General features: G+C 48.9%; 1 long non-coding RNA gene across 1 annotated transcript in view; it reads right to left on the bottom strand.

The window, feature by feature from the left end:
* The window catches only part of LOC139037460 (uncharacterized), a 47620-nt gene that overhangs the window by 9886 nt on the left and 17202 nt on the right, over window positions 1-20532 (bottom strand). The window contains exon 2 of the long non-coding RNA XR_011490299.1: window positions 1339-1479. This is a non-coding gene — a long non-coding RNA (uncharacterized lncRNA). The remainder of the gene's footprint in view (window positions 1-1338; window positions 1480-20532) is intronic.

The following is a 20532-nucleotide window of genomic DNA, read 5'->3' as shown; positions in this document are numbered from 1 at the left end:
GTGACCATCCCTGTCACATGGACGAAATGGAAGCTGAAAAACCCTGTTGCTTGTCACGATCACACATCTGGTGAGTGACAGGGGCCGTCCGTCACCAGCGTGTGCAAACATCTCCTGTGGAGCCATCAGCTTCCCTGTCTTTCCCTCCAATCAGCACAGTAGCTGGGTTGCCCTTTATAAAATGCAAGTTGGACCATGTTACCCCACCATTTGGCCTTTTGGGGTGTCCTGATACATGTCAAGGAAAACCCAAACTCCTACCCATCCTGAGGCCCTTGGTGACATGACCCATAACTTCTCTGCCCCTGCCTCTTCCCACTGTTCTTTTTTCCCCAGTTTCCAGAATGCAGGCAGGCTTCCTCAGGGCCTTTGCACAAGCTGTTCTGTCACCAGAGACGCCCCTCTCACTTCCTCACATGGCCGACACTACTCCCTCTTAAACCTCACCTCCTGAGAAAACTCTCTCCAGACCTGGGCACCCACTGTGTTAGCACTTACTGTACACAATTTATTTCTATTTATTTGTTTAACCTTTGTTGTCATAATAGACTTTGTGCCCTGTAAAGGCAAAAAACAGACAGCTTTATTCTTTTCTTAAAAAAACAAAAACCTTTTATTTTGTTTTGGGATAAGCCAGTTAACAATGTTGTGACAGTTTCAGGTGAGCAGCAAAGGGACTCAAGCATAAACACACATGTGTCCCTTCTCCCCGAAACTCCCCTCCCACCCAGGCTGCCACAGAACATTGAGCAGAGCGTCCTGTGCCGGGCAGTAGGTCCTGCTGATCATCTATTTTAAATACAGCGGTGTGCACATGCCCATCCCCAACTCCCTGACTATCCCTTCCCCTCACTCTTCGCATTGGCAGCTACAAGTTCACTCCCTAAGTCTGTGCCTCTGTTTCTGTTTCATAGGTCCATTTGTATCATTTCTTTTCAGATCCCTCATATAAGGGATGTCAGATGGTATTTCTCCTTCTCCAGACAGTATTTCTCTTTCTCCAGACAGCTTTATTCTGGACTGGACCTTTCACTCAAACACAGGGCCTGGTACTTTGTACAGCTCGATAAAAACATGCTGGCTGCATGCCAGATGCATCCTGAAACGCTTCGAGCATGGTCCCCAACCAGCTGTGTGATATTAGTGACTCACCGTCGCTTTCTCAGCCTCATGAAATCCAAGCAAAGCCCCTGTGCCTCCCAGCTCTGACACGCCCCATCCCTCCACTACTCAAAGAGAAACAGCCCTACTGTGTGCCAGGCACCGTCGCAGGTGCCAAGTACCAGAAATGCCGTGCAGCCTGGACTCAGGCAGCATCCAGGATGAGTCTAAGCTCACCTGATGCTCTTGGCCTCCAACTTCTCAGGCGATGGCAGAGCCCCAGATGGTGATCTGCCTGGCCAGGGGGCTTCTCTGGTTGGGGAGGTCATGATGGGAACAAGTTCCAGAGTCCAGGAAGCATGTCCAAGATTCTGAAGGCTAAGGTAGAAAAAGAGCAGCAGCTGATGGCCAGTCTGAGAACGGAACGTTCAGGGCATCCACCCATCCCCGCTGAGGACACATCAGCTACAGTCCTGCTGCCCACCCTGAGCTGAACTCTCAGTTGGGGATGTTATTCCCACATCAATCCTGGCTGTCGACTTGAAGACTACTGCTAGGCTGTATACAAAACTGTGACCGAATAATGGAATCTGTGAGACTTTCTCAGTAGGAAGGAAACCTGAGGGCACAGAGGCCCACATTTCATGTGTGCACAGCCCAGGCGGTCAGCGAGCCTGGCAGTCAGCAGAACAGACCCCTGCCATCATTTTGCTGGCGTCTCTTATCACCAACGGGCTTCCCTGGCGGCTCAGATGGTGAAGAATCTGCCTGCAATGCAGAAGACCCTGGTTTGATCCCTGGGTCAGGAAGAGCCCCTGGAGAAGGGAATGACTACCCACTCCAGTATTCTTGCCTGGAGAATCCCTTGGACAGAGGAGCCTGGTGGGCTGCAGTCCACGGGTCACAGAGTCAGACACGACTGAGCGACTAACTGCCACTTGGCCCCCACAGGCTCTGTCCACAGTCGGCTCCTCATAGTGCTCCATTTTATTTTTTAAGTCCAGTTCTAAAATTCACCTGGCTTCTCTCAGGGGATCCCCATGAAGCTGTTTATTGCTTTCATAGGGAAATAACTATCCAAGGGAAATGACCAAAAACCAGCAGGAAGGATGCCTAGGTGAGCACAGGGCAGTGTGAGAAAAAGGCCGCGTGAGGGGGGCTGTGACGCCGACAAACGGGGCACCTCTGTGCTGTCCTCCAGGGCCTGCCTCTTCTGCTGATCAGTCGCTCGGTCGTGTCTGACTCTCTGTGACCTCACAGACTGCAGCACGCCAGGCCTCCCTGTTCATCACCGTCTCCCAGAGCTTACTCAAACTCACACCCACTGAGTCGGTGATGCCATCCAACCCTCTCATCCTCTGTCGTCCCCTTCTCCTGCCCTCAGTCTTTCCCAGCATCAGGGGCTTTTCCAATGAGTCAGCTCTTCGCAGCAGGTGGCCAAAGTATTGGAGCTTCAGCTTCAGCATCAGTCCTTTCAATGAATAGTCAGGGTTGATTTCTTTTGGAATTGACTGGTTTGATCTCCTTGGAGTCCAAGGAACTCTCAAGAGTCTTCTCCAGCAACATAGTTTGAAGGATCAATTCTTTGGTGCTCAGCATTTTTTCTTGTCCAGCTCTTATATCCATAAATGGCTACTGGGAAAGCCATAGCTTTGACTACACGGACCTTTGTAGGCAAAGTAAATCTCTGCTTTTTAATACTTTGTCTAGGTTTGTCATTGCTTTTCTTCTAAGGAGCAAATGTCTTTTTCACTTCATGGCTGCAGTCACTGTCCACAGTGATTTTGGAGTCCGAGTTTGTCACGGTTTCCATTGTTTCCCTATCTATTTGCCATGAAGTGATGGGACCAGATGCCATGATCTTCGTTTTCACTCTTCTCTTTCACCTCATCACTTTCTGCCATAAGGGTGGTGTCATCTGCAATATGTGAGGTTACTGAAATTTCTCCCGCTATCTTGATACCAGCTTGTGCTTCATCCAGCACTTCATCACTATGAACAAAGCTAGTGGAGGTCTATTTCTGCCTCCACAAAATTTAGGTTCAGGCTCGGTGGCTCCTGGCTCTCAACTGCTGTGGTTTCAGACCTCAATTGGGGCTCTTTGCATGAGGCCAGGGTGCTGGGTAAAGTGCTTGCCTGGGGTCAGGCTTCTGAGGATGGGGTAGTCCCCTGATCAAGGCCACAAAGTGAGAGAACAGAATGGGTTCTGGGCCTGGGACTACCTAGTTCCTGGGATCATCAGAGACACTGGCCAAGCCTGGATGTCCTGGTAGCTTCATGTTCCTTTGGCTTTCCAGGTGGTACAGTGGTAAAGAATCCCCCTGCCAATGCAAGAGCTGTGGGTTTGATCCCTGGATTGGAAAGATCCCCTGCAGGAGGAAATGGCAACTTCCTCTAGTATTCTTGCCTGGAAAAATCCCATGGACAGAGGAGCCTGGTGGGCGACTGTCCATGGGATCGAAAGGAGTCAGATACGACTGAGCAACTGAGCACACACGCATGCACACAGTTTCCTTTACAGGTGCGTGCTGGAGCCTAGGGAGGCAGCAAGAAGCTGACTCAGCCTGAGGGCCAGTGAAGTGCCACATCCTGGGCTGGTGGGCGACCTTGATGATCTCGTGTAAGCCCCTTCAACACTGTGAAGTGGAGATTGTGACCCCCATACAATGCTTGATGAAATGAAGGCTCAGACAGGCTACTCAACATGCCCAAGAACACACAGGTACTGGCAGGGGTAGGCTGTACACACAGGTTCATCTAAGGCATCCACACCAGGCTCTATGCCACGGATGGGAGAGCAAGTCCAAGCCGATGGCCCCTGCCCTTGCTAGCTGAGCTGGGATCCTCATTAAGGGTCTGCAGACCCACAGGACAGTTATTTCAGTTAGAAGGTCCTGAGAACTTGTAATGTTAACTTTTTAATGTGGTCTCAATTAGATCACAATTTTCTATGGGCCACTTTCTTATATCTTCATTACTTTTGTCACTTGTCATCATGTCACCATTTATTTGGAACTGTGGAACAGAAACGAGAGAGAACATAATTCACTTAATAAACACTTACTGAATGCTAAAGTAAAAAAAAAAAAAATGTTTGCCGAACTAAACATTGGCTGCAACCAACTAATATTCAAATGCCCCCTCCCACCCACCCACAAGTTAGCTTTGGTTCAATACATCCACTTTGTAGACATTTCAAAGGGAAAACTTATGTCTGGTCAGTGGGATCAATGACCCAGCTTCAGGGTCCAAAAAGCCATGAAGGGCTCTTGAGTCCAGCCCAGTGATCAACTGTGTAAACTTGGACGTGCTAGTTTAGATATTCATTTACCTAGACTTTCCTCAGCGTTGATCATTTTGCAGAAAGACTCCACAACTGTCAAGGTATGTTCACCAAGTTCACAGTCAGGGCAAAGGTGAAGCCGGGGAGCCCTGAGCAGGGAGCAGGGTGGAGTGGGTAATCTGGGGATGGCACAGTGAATAGAGGTGGACCTGGAAGGTTAAGTGCAAGAGAGCAAAGGTGTCGCTCAGTCCCGGAAGAGACGCCCAGGGAGAGTGGAGGAAGAATCAGGTGTGCCACCAGCTAGGGGCAGAGCTGAGGGGCCAGCTCAGGCTGCCTGACTCCCTACCTCGGGCACTTTCTGGGTGGTCACTTGGCCCCATGCATGTTCTAGAAAGTCACCATGCCTTCCTAAACAGACTCACCAGACTGGGCAGAAACTTGGGATGAAGATTCCAGTTTTGGAAGCAGAGTTCTCTGCAATACATTCTTGTTTATAGTTTCCAAATCAAGACCCTGGTGCTGGGAAAGACTGAAGGCAAAAGGAGAAGAGGGCAGCAGAGGATGAGATGGTTGGATGGCATCACCGACTCAGTGGACACGAGTTTGAGCAAGCTCCGGGAGAAAGTGGAAGACAAGAGCCTGGCGTGCTACGGTCCATGGGGTCGCAGAGTGCCTCAGTGACTGAGCAGCACCAGCAGTACCGTATGCCGCACTTGGGAAGGGGAGAGGACAGTGGGGTATCCGGAAAGTTGCTGTGTGACCGAGGCCAGGACTTGATGTGGCTGGGTCAGCGTGGAAGGCAGGGAGAGTGGCGACAGCGGCAGAGGGGTGTCCTCCTCAGACCCGCAGGCCTGCCCGGCCTTGGAGAGATGGCGAGGAGGCAGTCATGGCAAGAATGCTCCTTATAAATGGCTTTTTATTGTGAAACACATCGTGGAGATATGCCATAAAGTGTATTGTGTGTTAAAAAATGGATCTGGCAGTTTAAAGAATCATCATGTTAATAAAATGAACCCTTGAGGATCCATACCCAAGGTTGAAAAAAAAACTTTCACCCCGATGTTCATTGCACCACTATTTACAATAGTTAAAATACAAAAGCAATCTAAATGTCCATCAATGGACTAATGGATAAAGATGTGGTACACATATACAATGGAATATTACTCAGACATAAAAAGAATGAAATAATGCCATCTGGAGCAACATGGGTGGACCACAGATCATCCTACTCGGAGAAAGATAAAAATCCACATATATCACTTACATATGGAGTCTAAAAAATGATACAAATGAATTTACTTACCAAACGGACTCATAGACAAACTCATAAACAAACTCATAAACAAACTCGTGGTTACCAAGGGGGAAAGGGGGACAGGGATAAATTGGGAATTTGGGATTAACAGACACACATTACTATTCATGGGGCTTCCCTGGTGGTGATTGTGGTAAAGAACCTGCCTGCCAGTGCAGGAGATGTGAGAGATGAGGTTTCTGACCCCTGGATCAGGAAGATCCCCTGGAGGAGCACATGACAGCATACGCCAGTATTCCTGCCTGGAGAATCCCATGAACAGAGGAGCCTGGTGGGGCCCGGAATGAGGGCCCTCCCTGCTCTCATCAGGATGGCTTGTCTCAGGAAACTGAAGCAGGGCATGAAGAGTCAATGGAGGAAAACCCCTCAGCAAGGGCAGAAAATGAAACCCCGCAGTTCTCCCGAGGATCGTAACAAATGAAAACCCAAACTGAAGACACACAGACAATAAATGCCACATGCCACGTGAAATGTCTGCTTTTTCTGAGTCCAAACGTGTTATAGTAAGATGACTAATTCTTGGGTCTCCCTAAAAAACTACAGAATCTGCCAAACAGCCATGACAATTCATTTCCGGATGAACAAATGTCACACGGCTGCCTGATAAAATCTGAAGAAGCTGGACACAGGTGTATGAGTTTGGGATCACCCTGTGAAAATGGATAGGGGCAACTGATGAGAGGGGAGAGGGTTCTGTGGGCAAGAAGGGCTCTCCGAGCAGGTGTAGCTTCTTGCAGGGACCCACATGCCACCCCCAGGACTTGGGGACTGGTCAGAGATAGCATCAGATCGTTAATTATATTAATAACTCCATCACTTGGTGAAATTATGTGGGTAATCAGCAAAAAAAAAAATTACAACCCTAATTGCTTCTTCAAATTCTGATTTTGGAGGTACTTATGACAGTTGGAGTTTAGCCACTGAGGGAGTTAACGTGTCCTAGGGTGGAGGGGGTAAAAGAAACAGAGAAGAAAAAATTGCACCAGAAAGTGAAATTGGATTTTTAAAAAATCAATGAAGTAACCAGGCTATTAAAATGGAAAATAAGTCTGACGTCATTCTGCAAAATAAAAGGCTTGAGTCACCTGCAGAGCCACTTAATTAAGCACAGGAAGTAAAGAGAGAACTTGAGTGATTTTCCCCACGAATGTCAGCATTTCAAAATGAGCAAGGCTTAGGCAGAGAGCGGTCCTTCTAATCAGAGCGCTAAATCAGTTCTTTTGCCCTCAGGACATCTTGATGCATTTGAAGCTGATGAAGAGCAAAGGGAAGGTATTAAGTATGAGCCAAGTTCCGGGTGAATTGACACATATACACCATCATCTGCAAGACAGATAACTAGTGGGAAGCCGCTGTCTAGTTCAGGGAGCTCAGCTGGGTGCTGTGTGAGGACAGAGAGGGTGGGGTGGGAGGTGAGGGGAAGGGAGGTTCAAAAAGGAGGGGATCTATGTATACACACAGCTGATTCAAAACCAAAGTCAAATCCCTTATGAGTACACAGTGGAGGTGACGAATAGATACAGTGGGGGTGACAAATGGACAGAGAGCCTGAAGAACTACGGACGGAGGTTTGTATCATCGTACTGGAGTCAGTGATCAAAACCATCGCAAAGGAAAGAAAAGCAAGAAGGCAAAGCGGCTGTCTGAGGAGGCCTTACAAATCACTGATAAAGAAGAGAAGTGAAAAGCAAGAGAGAAACAGAAAGATATACCCAACTGAAAGCAGAATTTCAGAGAATAGCAAGGAGAAATAAAAAGGCCTTCTTAAATAAACAATGCAAAGAAATAGGGGAAAACAATAGAGTAAGAAAGACTGGAGATCTCTTCAAGATTATTGGTGATATCAAGGAAATCTTTTATGCAAGGAATTTAACAATAAAGGACATAAAGAGCAGGGACCTAACAGAAGTAGAAGAGATTAAGAAGAGGTGGCAAGAATACACAGAACTATACTTTAGTTCAGCTCAGTTCAGTTGCTCAGTCATGTCTGACCCTTTGCGACCCCATGAACCGCAGCATGCCAGGCCTCCCTGTCCATCACCAACTCCTGGAGTCCACCCAAACCCATGTCCATCGAGTCGGTGATGCCATCCAACCATCTCATCCTCTGTCGTCCCCTTCTCCTCCTGCCTTCAATCTTTCCCAGCATCAGGGTCTTTTCCTATGAGTCACCTCTTCGCATCAGGTGGCCAAAGTATTGGAGTTTCAGCTTCAACATCAGTCCTTCCAATGAACACCCAGGACTGATCTCCTTTAGGATGGACTGGCTGGATGTCCTTGCAGTCCAACGGACTCTCAAGAGTCTTCTCCAACACCACAGTTCAAAAGCATCAATTCTTCAGCGCTCAGCTTTCTTTATAGTCCAACTCTCCCATCCATACATGACTACTGGAAAAACCATAGCCTTGACTAGATGGACCTTTGTTGGCAAAGTAATGTCTCTGCTTTTTAACATGCTGTCTAGGTTGGTCATAACTTTCCTTCCAAGGAGTAAGCATCTTTAATTTTATGGCTGCAGTCACCATCTGCAGTGATTTTGGAGCCCAGAATTACTAAATTACTTGGATAACCATGATGTTGTGGTCACTCACCTAGAGCTGGACATCCTGGAGTGTGAAGTCAAGTAACAATGTTAGTGGAGGTGATGGAATTCCAGTTGAGCTATTTCAAATCTTAAAAGATGAGGCTGTTAAAGTGCTGCATTCAGTATGCCAGCAAATTTGGAAAACTCAGCAGAGGTTACAGGACTGGAAAAGGTCAGTTTTCATTCTAATCCCAAAGAAACGGAATGCCAAAGAGTGTTCAAACTACTGTGCAGTAATTAGGCTCGTCTCACATGCTAGCAAGATTATGCTCAAAGTTCTCCAAGCCAGACTTTAATTGTACATAAACAGTGAACTTCCAGATATTCAAGCTGGATTTAGAAAAGGCAGAGGAAATAGAGATCAAATTGCCAACATATGCTAGATCATGGAGAAAGTGACGGAATTCCAGAAAAACATCTGCTTCACTGACTATGCTAAAGCCTTTGACTGTGTGGATCACAACAAACTGGAAAATTCCTAAAGAGATGGCTTTGCAACCCCATGGACTGTAGCCCACCGGGCTCCTCCATCCATGGAATTTTCTAGGGAAGAGTACTGGAGTGGGTTGCCATTCCCTTCTCCAGGGGACCTTCCCGACCTGGGGGTCAAACCCGGGTCTCCTGCATTGCAGGCAGATGCTTTACCATCTGAACCACCAGGGATTCCAGACCACCTGGCCTGTCTCCTGAGAAACCTGCATGCAGGTCAAGAAGCAACAGTTAGAACCAGACATGAACAATGGACTGGTCCAAAACTGGGAAAGAAGAATGACAAAGCTGAATATTGTCCCCCTGGTTATTTAACTTCCATGCAGAGCACTTTATGCACAGCGCCAGGCTGGATGACTCACAAACTGGAATCAAGACTGCTGGAAGAAACATCAACAACCTCAGATACGCAGATGATACCACTCTAATGACAGAAAGCAAAGAGGAGCTAAAGAGCCTCTTGATAAGAGTGAAAGACGAGAGTGAGAAAGACAGCTTAAAACTCAGCATTCAAAAAACTAAGGTCATGACATCCGGCCCCATCACTTCATGGAAAATAAAAGCAGGAAAAGTGGAAGCAGTGACAGATTTTCCTTTCTTGAGCTCCAAAATCACTGCAGATGGTGACAGCAGTCAGGAAATTAAAAGACACTGACTCCTTGGTAGGAAAGCTCTGACAAACCTAGACAGGGTATTCAAAAGCAGAGACATCACTTTGCCAACAAATGGTTTTCCCAGAAGTCATGTATGGATGGATGTGAGAGTTGGACCGTAAAGAAGGCTGAGTGTTGAAGAATTGATGCTTTTCAATTGCGGTGCTAGAGAAGACTCTTGAGAGTCCCTTGGACAGAAAGGAGATCAAACCAGTCAATTCTAAATGAAATCAACCCTGAATATTCTTTGAAAGGACTGATGCTAAAGTTCCAATATTTTGACCACCTGAGCCAACTTATTGGAAAAGATCCTGATGCTGGGAAAGGTTGAAGCAAAAGGAGAAGCAGGTGGCAGAGATGATTGGATGACATCACCAACTTAATGAACATAAATTTGAGCAAACTCCAGGAAACAATGGAGAACAGAGGAGCCTGGCGTGCTGCAGTCCTTGGGGTCACTAAGAGTCACACACGACTTAGCGACTGAACAATAAGACAGCTGACTCACCTTGTTGCACAACATTAACTAACAGAACATTGTAAAGCAATTACCCTCCCATAAAAAGTTTAAATAAATAAATATATAAGAATGATCTGAAAGGCACCCAAGCAGGGGAAAAAGACGCTTCCCCCTTGAGGTCCCCACGACTGTGAGCTGAAGGCCAGAGAGCGGGCCTGGGGACACTCTGGGACAGGGAGGCCCTCTAGGTAGGGGTTGAGAAGGCTGCACTCACATTTACGAGGCCAGAGGAAGCTACTTGAAGGCCTTTCCAGGGTCCTTGGGACTGTAGGTTTCCACTTCTGCCTACAGCAGCTGAGAGGGACAGCAACCAGGTTTGGGGTTTAATAGGAGTGAGGTGGGACCCACAGGGAACTCTGAAGACACCTTCCATGGTCCCTCTGAACCTGTGTGGGTGGAGTCCGGTGCCTCCCTGCTTCTGCCCAGCCACTGTCAGTCCCAGCTAGTGGGCAGCTCTGGGGGGACCCCCAGAGGGCAGTGGCATTGGAACGAGCACCCAGCCCCATCCCAGGGAAGCTCACAATGTTCATGGGGGCGTTGATTCTGGGTCCTGTGGGCCCCGTGTGGCAGAACTCCTGGGATCCTTGGCTCATGAGCTCTTGGACTGGCTGAACAGTTCGTTTGGGTTTTTCCATACCATCTTATGGAAAAACCCTAATGAATTTTGCGGTCAACCCAATACAATAGACTCAACTAGAACCAGGATCTGTCTGTGAGACCTGGTACTCACTTCATTACTGGCCCCGAACACACACACACACACACACACACACACACACACACACTGTCCCTACATCCCTATCCATCCCTGTTCATATTCTACTTGCTTTTCTGTCTGACCAAGAGGGGCTGGGATTTGAACCCTGTTTCTGATGCTCACTGGCCAAGTGCCCTGCCCTGGGAAAGCAGGGTGCCTTGCCCACTTTCTCATCTGCCCATCAGGGATTGTCTGAGAGTTGGCACATTTCCTCAGGTAACAGGCGTGGCACGGGCCTCCTGATTGCCCACCTGGCCTGACCCCTCTCTGGGATTCCTCCCCCTGTAACTGATCAGCCCCTGCTGCTGCAGCCCCACTGTGGGTAAACAAGCTCTCACGCCCCACCTTCCACCCATGGGTGCGGAGTGTTCCTCTCTACCACTGGGCCCTGACTCTTCTCCTGGCTTCCTGCCCCACCTCTGACCTGGCAGTTGCACAGAAGTGCAGATTGCCGCAACCAGGAATAAATGATGCTTGTCACTCTCTCCACTTAAGTCATTTCTATGTCCCAGGGGTCAGCTGCCTCCAGAAAACGGGGTGATATCACCAGACTGCCACAGTCTCTGCCCAGGGGGTCCCGCCATGCCTCTGCCCTGGGGTAGTATCATCCCACTATTGACATTCCAGGAGCAGTCTGCTGGGCCTTGGCCTTGGCGGGGAGGACTTGGGGGCTCCTGCTACCAAGACTTGCAGAATAAGGCAGCCGGGGCTTCTTTTGTGGGAAAGCAGAGGGACCATCTGCCAAAGTCAGAAACCCACGAATTTTCAATCAGGCACCAGCTCCTGCAGATGCACAAATACACCCTGAGACTCCGAGAGAAGAAATATTTATAAAGCCTCATATGGGTCCTGATCCCTGATTCTCAGTCCAGTGGGAACCGAATGCTTTTCAGGAGGGCAGTAATTTACTGTATGTATTGGATTTCTGAGGGCTTTCCTGGTGGCTCAGATGGTGAAGAATCCTCGTGCAAAGTAGGAGACTCAAGTTCAATCCCTGGGTCGGAAAGATCCCCTTGAGAAGGGAATGGCAACCCACTCCTCTATTCTTGCCTGGGAAATCCCATGGACAGAGGGGCCTGGAAGGCTACAGTCCATGGGGTCACAAAGAGTTGGAAAGGACTGAACGACTGACACTTTCACATTTCAATGGGTTTCTGGCTGTCCCAGTCCAGTCCTGCTTCTGGTTGGACTCCAGCCTCCTTTTGGGGGACAGTTCCTCCTCCATCATGTTTGGGGCTAGTGGAGAATATTGTAGGTGTCACCGTCCACCATGGAAGTCTGGGAAGCAGAACCTCTCTCTCTGCTCTTGAGCACTCACAGAGAGGTGTGTGACCCAACCAGATCCTCACCCGGAGTGTGACATCAGCATCAGTGACCCAGGGACCAAGAGGGGCGGTCCAGCTGGGACTTGGGACAGGCAGCCTCTTCTGTGAGGAAAGGGCTGTGCTTGTTGCTTTCCCAGCCCTCTGGAGCAGCCTGGGTTTGTAAAACTACACCTAAAACTAGGTTTTCAAGCATGTGTGCTCCATTTCTAAGTCACGTCTGATTCTTTGCAACTCCATGGACTATAGCCAGCCAGGCTCCTCTATCCATGGGATTTTCCAGGCGAGAATGCTGGAGTGGGTTGCCATTTCCTCCTCCAGGGGACCGTCCTAATCCAGGTATGGAACCTGTGTCTCCTGCATCTCCTGCCTTGGCAGGCAGGCTCTTTACCTCTGAGCCACCTGGGAAGCCCCACAAATAGAGCGTAGTCATTGCTAATATCTGTAATTGATAACTCTATCTTCGGGGAGAGTCTGCATGTATGTGTTTCTTCCTTTCCAGTAAATTAATAAAATGTTGCTCCCTTTGTTGCTGTTATTCCCTTAAAGAAGTGAAGATTTCATGCCAGGAGGACCTTCCCTATCTGGGAAACATCTAACACTTCAAAACATTCCACTGGCCAGCAGCTCTGGACCTTCCAGAAATGCACAAAGCTGTTTAGTGTTGCCCGAGGGATGCCAGCAATCACCGTATCTGTGGACATCCCAGGACAGGTCCCTGCAGAACTAAAAGCTCACCCTTAAGCTAGTCCTGTGGATCCCAGGGGTTCCTTCACAGCTGAGACCAGAGCCTATCACTGGTGAGGAATGAGGGGCAAAGGCCACTGTCAAGGCCAGCGGTTCGTCCCTCCATGCTCTTGATGACCTATGATGTGAGTAATATTTCTCTAAACATGTCTTTTTTGAAAAGTGTTTGACTCGTGGCATTAAGGACACTCACAGTGTTATGCAATCATCACCATATCTATTTGCAAAACTTTTTCATCAACTCAAACACAAACACTGTGCATTTAACCCATAACTCCTCAGTCCCTCTTCTCCCAGATCCTGTTAATCACCATTTTATTTTCTCTATGAATTTTCCTGTTCTTGGTACTTCTTGTAAGTGGAATCATGTACTATTTGTCCTTTTGAGTCTCACTCACTTTAATTAGCACAGTGGTTTTAAGCTTCATTCATGTTGCAGTATGGGTCAGCCCTTCATTCTTTTTTAAGGCTGAATAATATTCCACTGTAAGTATACACCATCTATAACTTATCTAGGTATTTGTTGATGGACATTTGGATTGTTTCCACATTGCTTTGGGTAGTGTTGACAGCTCAACCATATTAAGCGCCCCCACTCATGAATGCAGGGTGCCTTTCCATTTATTTAGGTCTTCTTTAACTTCTTGTAGCGATTGCTCGACCTTTCGTGGGCCTGTTTACATCTTATAACTGACACAGTCTCAGGATAATGACAGCCCAGTTTCCCTCCCCGCTACTCGAGTTACTGTTAAAGCCAGTGTAAGATGCTGTCTGTATCTATTTTTTGCAGACCACCTTAATTTCAATATTTTCAACTATGGTAAGCAAATCCCAGTATGCATTATTGTTAGCTTTCATCATTTCCTTGGTATTACATACGTGCCCTTTCAGTCATCATCTTCACAGATGAAAAATTCTCAGTCTTTTTGGTGTCTCCTCATACCAAGTCTTAGCTCCTAATTTGGATACATTTCTGACCCAATAAACAAACTTAAATCCAGCCAAGGTGTGTTCTGCTCAGCCTATTTTAACCTTTGGGTGGGAGAGATCCAAATGTTCAATGTACTAAAGAAGAAAACCATAATCGCCCATTCCCTGAACCTCATTCAAAAACAGAATGAATGAAAAAATGAAATGTTGACCATATATCTAGGTGCCATGGCAAGAGGTACTGGAAACCCATAGCCTTTACCCCTGGGGGGGTGGTCACAGGGTGAAGAGCCACAGAATGAGTGTGGAAACCCAAGGAAGAAGAGAGGATTTCCAGCTGCGGATTCAGGAGAAATCCCACGGAGGAGGAATCATCCCAACTGGGGCATCAGGGGAGGGGGTGCTTAGACTCAGAATTGATCAAATATCGTTAGGAAACAGAGCTAAATTCTCATGAATGGGTTGCAGGAGAAGTATGAAATTTCTGAAAAGGAGAGCTAAAATTTAGATGTATTTGGATATATGCATTTTATGGGAGAAAAAAATCCAAGGCTTTCAGTAGGTTCTCAAAAAAATATGTCAGGCTCAAGAAAGATCCTTCCTGATGAGGGCTCATTTCATACTTGCTGCTAGAAAGCTCAGCATGCATGTGGGAAGTTATGTATACGGTATGTGTGCATGTGTGTGTGTGTGTGTGTGTGTGCGCATGCCCACACTAAGTCACTTCAGTTGTTCCAACTCTTTGTGACCCCATGGACTGTAGCCTGCCAGGCTCCTCTGTCCATAGGATTCTCCAGGCAAGAATACTGGAGTCGATAGCCATGCCCTCCTCCAGGGGATATTCCCGAACCATAGATCAAACTCACATCTCTTATTAAGTGTCCTGAATTGGCAGGTGGGTTCCATTTGGGAAACCCTACATATATGGGTAAGAGGTTAATGCATCCAGGGGTACCTAACCTAGATTCAGGGTGCCTTCAATGTCCTAAAATTGTGTCTTTGTTCTATGTTTTTTTTTAAACCTTTTAAAAACAGACTTTACTGAATTTGTTGCAGCAATGCTTCTGCTGTATGCTCTGGTTTTTTGGCACGTGGGATCTTAGATCCCCAACCAGGGATCGAACCTGAACCGCCCACAGTAGAAGGCGAAGTTATAACCACTGGAGTGCCGGGAAGTCGCTTTGTTTCATGTTTTGATTTGTGTGCACTGTTGGGAAAGGATCAGAGGTCATGACCCTAAGAATTCAAGGGGCTCTTAGAAAGAAGGTTGTCCCAGCAAGGAGACACGAGAGACGTGACTACAGAGTGAAAGGCAGAGGTGGGATTAAAGGGCGGGCCTCTGCAGGACCAGGAGCAGGAGACTGTAGGTGTCAGAGAGTCACGCTGAGGCCCTGGGCTGTGGAAGGACAAGGTGGAGAAACCCAGAATTTGAAAGAAGGACGGAAGAAAAAGAATTCAAATCGGGGAGCTTTGGATTCAACTTTGAAAGCTCAGGGCAAAAGCTACCTTCTGATGGGCATGGGCTGAAGCCCAGCCTGGGTGGTGACCCTCAGCCCCGGAGCCCCCTCCAGGGTCTCCTGACAGCTCAGCCTCTGCCCTCCTGGGCTCCCCCGGTCAACCCCACCACCACCCCAGAGCAGCTTTGGGCCCAGAGAGGCCGGATGGGACTGACACATAAGAGATGCTCTGAGTGGCTGGACCTGACTCCCTAGCTAGGACCAAGGACCCTCTGATTCTCAGAAGGTGACCCTCCAGACGACTGGGCTATTGTATCCATCAATGAACTATTGCCCTGTTGCCCTCCTCTGCGTGAGTATTAGAAAGCTAAGCTGTGCCAAACATCCTCCCTTAACTCTGACCATGACGACAAAATGGACAGACCTCTCCAGAGCTGGGTTCACCCTTGACCTTCCAAACACCAAAGCTCAAACTCTCCTCTCTCTCAGCTCTGAGTTGCAATAGGCCCGAGAGGGTGGGGCCCTACTCCCTGACCCTGTGAGCCATTTGCAAAAGCAAGTTAGGGACTGTCTGCAGAGCAGGGTCATAGGGTCAGGGTCACTGTGCCCCTGGCAGGGGGCACAGAACACTCAGTTGGTTTCCTGCCTGAGACTTCCCTTTTTTGCAGTCACAAGGGACCCTGTGAACGTGGCAGGAGGAACTGCAGGGGTGGGAGCCAACCCAAGTTCATGGAGGGCAGAAGAGTCCCCCAGACGGTGCCTGGGCCCAGCCCAGGGCTCAAGGGCAAACAGCCTTGACCTCTGCCTGCCCAAAGAAGCAGCTGTTCCCGTTTTGAGCTACTTGGTTGAAGAACATGAGAATTCACTCCTGACCAGCAGCATTTCCCGCAAATCATAAAACAAGTTTGCCACTGTATTTTCTCGGGGACCAGCCACTCTCTCTCTCTTTTTTCCTTCCTGATCCTCCGTGGAGGCCTCTGTAGGTTGCTGACTCACCCTGCAGGTGACATGGCCCCCACCCCACGTGCATGAGCTCCTCAACCGTTTGCGGCCTGTGCTTCCCCCATGAGTCAGGGAGGCTTGCGACATTCCTGAGCAGATGTGGCTGACGTGACGCAGTGATCACAGGGCAGCTGCCAAGGATGACTCCCGTATCTTCAGAGAGGAGAATCCACACTCGAGTTAATTTTGAACCAGCTGAGTCACGCCTGCTTCAAGGACACGGCTCAGCTGTTGACACCAATGGCAAACCTCGAAGCTGAGGCCGTCTGGGAAAAATCTGGAAGTTTCTAGAAAATGTGATTTCTAGTAGAACTTGATCTTTTTTTTTTTTTAATGAAAATTCGTAATTTTCTATAAGAATTTCAAAATGTTTAATGCAGAAAAAATTATTTTTCACTCATGGTAAAGTAACAAATGGTGGTTCATAAACATTTGAAGTGTGTGTGTGCTCAGTTGCTGAGTTGTGTCTGACTCTTTTTGACCCCATGTACTGTAGTCTGCCAGGCTCCTCTGTCCATGAGATTTTCCAGGTAAGAATCCTGGAGTGGGTTTACATTTCCTCCTCCAGGGATCTTCCTGACCCCGGCATCAAACCCATATCTCCTGTGTTGCCTGGGTTGGCAGGTGGGATCTTTACTACTAAATCTACTTCCAAAGTACAGTTTGCTCTAAATCTGGTAGGAAGGAAGGAGTGGATACAAGAGAACAGGGAATATGCAGGGTGAGAGATTTCACACCTCACACAAAATGTGATTAAGGTATTTTTCTGTGCAGTTTGGTGGATGGGTTGTTTAGTTTGGGAATAGACCCTCTTCTTGAAATCTCAAAGGAGTCAAACTGAGCATCTCTTGAGATGCTTTTCTGTTTCCTGAAGCATCTCTGCTTTTTCTAGGGTGGAGAGGGCTGACAGTATTCTCAGCCATGCTGAGTCCTCTGGAGCCGTGGGTGGCTGGATTATGCTGTCAGCGGGACATGAAGGTTCTGTGGGGGCAGCTGGAATGTATTTCTTTAACCCTCTGCCCTGGTGCAGGGGGCCCCAGAGATGTGAACTGGGATGGATGCTGGGCCTACTTCATTCAGTCTGTGCAGGCCAAATCCCTCCACACCCCTCCAATGCCCAGACAGCAGAGGAGAAAGACCCAGGAGCCAGCTCCTCCTGGGGTGCGCTGGGGGAGCCTGAGCCACACCGCCGGGTGGAGAAGCCAGGAGGCAGGGAAGCAGGCAGACCCTTCTCTCTCTCTGCCCGCAGCCTTGCCAGCCAGGTGGGAGCCTTAGGTGAGGCCTCAGCCTGGATATTCTCACACCTCTGTCTCCCAGGCGCTTATTTAACGCTTTGGTTGGCAGATATTTCTCTTCCTTGCTTCCCCCAAACTGGTGTGACTTTCATCACCTGTGTGTGTGTCGCGATTTTTAGGGGATGAGGGGAACCTGAGCCAGAATCACCCATGGCTTCGGCAAAGCCCCCTTCCACCCAGGTCTACATCTCCAGGAAACCCTGCCCAGATCCCTTTATGCACAATAATTCCCCTGAAGGCCCTGACCGCCCCTCCCTCGGCCAACGGGAACCCTCCCTAGAAGCCTGCTCCCAAGGCCCCCCACGTGGACAGCTTCTCACACCCCCACCCTGCCGCCGAGGCGCTGAAACTTTATTCCCTGAGGCCCCTGGGCCATCCCGAAAGCCAGAGAGCCTCCCGCCCTGGCCCGCATCCCTGCTGTGCGCTGCATTCTCCCAGCTCCCTATTTCTTCCTGCGTCTCCTGCTCCCTTCTCTGCCCTTCCCCTTCCATCTCTCCTTCCAGCATCACTTGACCCGCCCCAGGACCTGAAGAGCCCAGGGAGCTGCAGGCCTTGCACCTCACAGGCTCCGCGGGCTCCTTTCTTTCTCCAGATGCCCAGAGCCGCTTTCCTGGCTTTGGGGAATTACTGACCACTTATTCTGAGCTGTGTGGTTCACCTGCTCCAGCCAACCCAGGCCAAGGAGCGAGGTCCTGCCTTCCTGGCTCCATCGTCAGCGTTATCCCTGAGAAGAGGCACAGACTCTCGGAGCGTTGATCCTGTTGATATCACAGAGGCCCTGGGACTTTGTGCTATCCTGTGCTCTCTGCCTTTAGTCCCTGGGGCCGTCAGGCCAGGTCCTTCCCTCATGCCAAGGGAACACCCTCCGAGCACCCCCACCCCCAGCACCGCCGTCCCTGGAGCCCGCTGGACCCTCACGGTGGCCTGTCCTGGCCCACCTCCCATGTGCGCAACTGGAATTTCCACAGCCTCTCAGACTAGGTGGCCTCCTTAACAACACAAGAATGTTCCCCTGGGGTGTTCTGTAACATAAATTCTTCCAAGAATTTGTTGCTAGGGAGAAAAAAAGTGTTCCCCAAAGAACTGGTATGTTTTCTTTTATTAGACAACGAGGGCTGCAGACCATTCTGTTTGTCTTTCGCTTTCCCCTTTCCTTCCCAGGAAGCTCAGAGCTAATTCCTGACGCAGTCGTCACCCCTTGGCAGTTTCCTTCCTGCTGCTGCTTGTGAGTCTATTCTTGGGCCTGTGTCCCGCGTGCTTACTGGGAGTCAAAGGGAAGCCGGGGGCTGCGGGAAGGCTGAGCAGGCTGCCCTCGTGGTCTTGACACCTGTCCTGCCCTCGCCCCTCGCCTGGTCCTAGAGGCTTTCCGGGCATTCACAGCCACTGCCGAGTTCCCTCTTCCTATTGGACTTGGGGTCCTACATCCCCAGACTCTGGCCTTGGGGTCACAGGGCCATCCAGAACCACCCTTGGCCCTCCATGCCCACAGAATGGGAGCTTTTCAAAGAAAGAGAAGGCATGGGACTTCCCTGGGGATCTAGTGGCTTAGACGATGTGCTCCCAACAGAGCAGGCCCGGCTTTGGGAACCCCTGGTCAGGGAACTAGATCCCACAGACCACAACTAAGGATCCAACGTCCTGCATTCCACAACAAGACTTGCCACAGCCAAATAAATTCTTTAAAGAAAGAGAAAACACGGTGACTGGATGGTGATGCTCCAAAGCCTGCAGAGACTTCTAGCCAGAGGACCAAGCTTCTCTCCATCTTCTCAGTCAGCTCCCACTTTGCCCACCTGCCCCCCGACCCCTATCTGGGGCAACATGAGGGATAAGGTGGGAAAGAGGGAATTTTGGTCTCATAGGTGGAGGGAGAGGATCCTGGCAGGAAAGAGATTGGTGACTGTCTGATCAACACCAGTGAGCACAGCTGCCCCTGGGGGCATCTCTCAATCCATCCTTGGGAAAGCTTTCATCCCAGTGGGTCCAAGTGGGGTTTGCAGTGAATGCTGACAGAGTCCCCTCATTAGACCCCAGAAGCAATGGTTTGCAGGTATTTCTGCAACTCCCTCCTGTCTTCCCAGACTTCTAAACAGAAGAATAAACAGGACAGAAACTTGCAGTCAGCAGGGAGAGATGTCTTTGGACAGGAGGAAGTGGGAAGATGGCAGTTTGGAAGCAGGGGATGGCAGAGGAGCCTCAGCCTTTCCCCGAGCCCCACGGCAAACCAAGGGTTCTTTTTCCCTTGGGGAGGAAGGTTGATTTCGTGTCACCTTTGATTATTTTCTTCAGCAGGACTTCATGCAGTTACACAGTGGAAGCTTCACCCCAAATGAAAACTGGTGTCTGGACATGAAAACCACCCTTTGTTGTTGATGTTCAGTTGCACAGTTGTGTCCGACTCTTTGCAACCCCATGGACTACAGCACACCAGGATTCCCTGTCTTTCATTATCTCCCAGAGTTTGCCAAACTCCTGTATATAGAGTTGGTGATACCATCCAACCATCTCATCCCCTGTCACCCTCTTCTCCTTTTGCCTTCAATCTTTCCCAGCATCAGGGTCTTTTCTAATGCGTCAGATCTTCGCATCAGGTGGCCAAAGTATCAGAGCTTCAGCTTCAGCATCAGTCCTTCCAATGAATATTCAGGGTTGATGTCCTTCAGGATTTGCTGGTTTGATCTTCTTTCTGGTCAAGGGACTCTCAAGAGCCTTCTCCAGCACCACAATTTGAAAGCATCAATTCCTCAGCGCTCAGCCTTCTTTAGGGTCCAACTCTTACATTCATATGTGACCACTGGAAAAACCATAGTTTTGACTATATGGACTTTTGTCGACAAAGTGATGCCTCTGCTTTTTAATATGATGTCTAGATTTGTCATAGCTTGTCTTCCAAGGAGCAAGTATCTCTTCATTTCATGGCTGCAGGCACCATCTGCAGTGATATTAAGAGTCCAAGAAAATAAAATCTGTCACTGTTTCCATTGTTTACACATTTATTTGCCATGAAGTGATGGGACCGGATGCCATGAGCTTAGTTTTTTTTTTTTTAGCAAACTACCCTATCTTGGATTATT

Source organism: Odocoileus virginianus, chromosome 2 (assembly GCF_023699985.2).
Source record: "Odocoileus virginianus isolate 20LAN1187 ecotype Illinois chromosome 2, Ovbor_1.2, whole genome shotgun sequence".
Taxonomy (NCBI): domain Eukaryota; kingdom Metazoa; phylum Chordata; class Mammalia; order Artiodactyla; family Cervidae; genus Odocoileus; species Odocoileus virginianus.
This window is presented reverse-complemented; position numbering and strand designations above follow the sequence as displayed.